This window comes from Crocuta crocuta, unplaced genomic scaffold (genome assembly GCF_008692635.1).
Source record: "Crocuta crocuta isolate KB4526 unplaced genomic scaffold, BGI_CrCroc_1.0 scaffold882, whole genome shotgun sequence".
Lineage (NCBI taxonomy): Eukaryota > Metazoa > Chordata > Mammalia > Carnivora > Hyaenidae > Crocuta > Crocuta crocuta.
This window is the reverse complement of record NW_027527833.1, coordinates 3,873-7,620: the sequence shown is the minus strand read 5'-3', so window position 1 is coordinate 7,620 and position 3,748 is coordinate 3,873.

The window sequence follows — 3,748 nt, the reverse complement described above, 5'->3', positions numbered from 1 at the left end:
CAATAAGTTCAGCTAACTTTTTTTCTTTTTCTAGTTCTTTCTGGTGTAATGTTAAGCTGTTTATTGGAACTATTTTTCTTAATACAAGCATTTATAAAAACACAAATTTCACTCTAGCATCTGCTTTTGCTGCATCCCTTAAGTTTTGGAATAATGGTTTTCCTTTTCTTTTTTGAGACATATTTTGATTTGGTCCACTACTTTTGCAGTAGTGTGATGTGTAATATTTACATATTAAATATTTAATATTTATAGATTTTCCAACTTTGTTTTATTGTTGATCTTTAGTTTTGTACCATTGTGGTTGGAAAATATACTTGGTATGATTTCAGTCTTCTTTAATTTATAACACTTGTTATATTTTTTTATGTGATTTAACCAAGAGAATCTTCTGTGTGTACTTGAAGAAAATGTGTGTTCTATTTTTCTTGAATGGAATCCTTTACATATATCTTTTAGAACCATGTATTCTAAAGTATATTTCAAGTGAAAACAGTTTTTTAAAAAAGACACAGGGTGACAAAATGGATTAAAAAAATAAGAACCATCTATATGCTGCTTACAAGTGAATAATTTTAGAACTAAAGATACCTGCAGACTGAAAAGGAGGGGATGGAGAAACATCTATCATACAAATGGATGTCAAAAGAAAGCCAGAATTGTCATACTTATATCAGACAAAACAGGCTTTAAAAAAATACTGTTAGGAACACCTCGGTGGCTCAGCCCATTGAGTGTCCAACTCTTGGTTTTGGCTCAGGTCATGATCCTAGCCAGGTGTATCAAGAAAAAAAAAAGAGGGGCACCTGGGTGGCTTATTCAGATAAGCATCCGACTCTTGATTTTGGCTTAGGTCATAATCCCAGGGTCATGGTCTCAAGACCCACATCATGCCTAAGATTCTCTCTCACCCTCTGCCCCTCTTACCCACTTGTGCTCTCTCAAGAAAGAAAGAAAGAAAGAAAGAAAGAAAGAAAGAAAGAAAGAAAGAAAGAAAGAAAAGAAAGAAAGAAAGAAAGAAAGAAAGAAAGAAAGAAAGAAAGAAAGAAAGAAAGAAGAAAGAAAGAAAGAGAAAGGACTGAAATAAATAAAATTACAAATTGGAGAGGAGACGCAACAACAAACACCACAGAAATACAATTATAAGAGAATATTTTGAAAAATTATATGCCAACAAATTAGGCAGTTTGGAAGAAATGAAAAATTTCTTAGAAACATAAACTACCAAGCTAAAACAGGAAGAGATTGAAAATTTAAAAAGACCGATGCCCAGCAAAAAAACTAAATCAGTAATCAAAAACTCCTAACAAACAAAAGTCTAAGTCCAGATGGCTTCCCAGGGAGAAGAAAAAGAAAAAATGAAAAAGGAAGAAAGTCTTTGAGGCCAGCATTACCCTGATATCAAAACAAGATAAAGACACCACTAAAAAGTGTATAGGCCCTGTGATGAATGGATAAAAAATTCCCAACAAGATACCAGCAAATCAATTTGAACAGTATATTAAAAGCATTTTTCACCATGATCAAAGGGATTCATTACTGGGATGCTAGGCTGGTTCAATATTTAAAAATCAATCAATGGGACACATCACATTAATAGAATAAAGGATAAGAACCACAGGATACTTACTCTCAAAGATGCAGAAAAAAATATTTGACAAAATACAGCATCCTTTCTTACTAAAAACCCTCAAAAAAATCGGGATAGAAGAAACATACCTTAACATCATAAAAGCCATATATGAAAAGCCCACAGCTAATATCATCCTCAATGGGGAAAAACTGAGAGCTTTCCCCCTGAGATCAGGAATACAACAGGGATGCCACTCTCACCACTGGCGTTTAACGTAGTGTTGGAAGTCAGCAATCAGCAATCAGACAACAAAATGAAATAAAATGCATCCAAAGTGGCAGAGAAGAAGTAAAACTTTCACTCTTCATGGATGACATGACACTACATGAAAAACCTGAAAGACTCTGCCAAAAATCTGCTAGAACTGATACATGAATTTAGCAAAGTCGCAGGATACAAAATCAATGTACAGAAATTGGTTGCATTTCTACACACCAATAATGAAGTAACAGGAAGAGAGATCAAGAAATCGATCCCATTTAAAATTGCACTGAGAACCATAAAATACCTAGGAAATAACCTAACCAAAGATGTAAAAGATTTGTATGCTTAAAACTATAAAAAGCTTATGAAGGAAATTGAAGAAGACACAAAGAAATGGAAAAAATATTATGTGCTCATGGATTGGAAGAAAAATATTGTTAAGAGGTCAATACTACCCAAGGCAATCTACACATTCAATGCAATCCCAATCAAAATTGCACCAGTATTATTCTCAAAGCTAGAACAAATGATCCTAAAATTTATATGGAACCACAAAAGACCCCGAAGAGCCAAAGTAATGTTGAAAAAGAAAACCAAAGGGGGAGGCATCACAATCCCAGACTTTAGCCTCTACTTCAAAGCTGTAATCATCAAGACAGTAGGTATTGACACAAAAACAGTCACATAGAACAGTGGAACAGAGAACCCAGAAATGAACCCACAAATGTATGGCCATCTAATCTTTGACAAAGCAGGAAAGAATATCCAATGGGAAAAAGACAGTCTCTTGCAAATGGTACTGAGAGAAATGGATAGCAACATGCAGAACAATGAAACTGGACCACTTTCTTACACCATACACAAAAATAAACTAAAAATGGATGAAAGACCTAAATGTGAGACAGGAAACCATCAAAACCCTAGAAGAGAAAACAGGCAAAACATCTTTGACCTCAGCCGCAGCAATATCTTACTCGACACATTTCCAAAGGCAAAGGATATAAAAGCAAAAGTGAACTATTTGGACCTCATCAAGATAAAAAGCTTCTGCACTGCAAATGAAACAATCAACAAAACTAAAAGGCAACTGACAGAATTGGAGAAGATATTTGCAAATGAAATACCAGATAAAGGGTTAGTATCCAAAATCTACAAAGAACTTACCAAACTCAACACCCAAAAAACAAATAAGCCAGTGAAGAAATGGGCAGAAGACAATAATAGATACTTTTCCAAAGAATACATCCAGATGGCCAACAGACACAAGAAAAGATGCTCAACATCAATCATCATCAGGGAAATACAAATCAAAACCACACTGATATACCACCTCACACTGGTCAGAGTGACTAAAATTAACAACTCAGGAAACAACAGATGTTGGTGAGAATGTGCAGAAATGGCAACCATCTTGCACTGTTGGTGGGAATGCAAACTGGGGCAGCCTCTCTGGAAAACAGTGTAAAGATTTCTCAAAAAAAATCAAAATAGAACTACCCTACAGCCCAGTAATAGCACTTCTAGGAATTTATTCAAAGCATACAGGAGTGCTGATTCATAGGGACACTTGTACCCCTATGTTTATAACAGTGCTTTCAACAATAGCCAAATCATGGAAAGAGCCCAAATGTCCATCAACTGACAAATGGATAAAGAAGATGTGGTTTAAATATACATAATCCTGCCATTTGCAACAACGTGGAAAGAAGTGGAGAGTTTTATACTAAGTGAAATAAGTTAGTCAGAGAAAGTCAGATAGCATATGCTTTCACTCATATGTGGAACTTGAAAAACGTAACAGAAGACTATTGGGAAACAGTAGAGGAAATATAATTTCAAACAGAGAGGGAGGCAAACCCATAAGAGACTCTTAAATACAGAGAACAAACTGAGGGTTGATGGGAGGGGGGA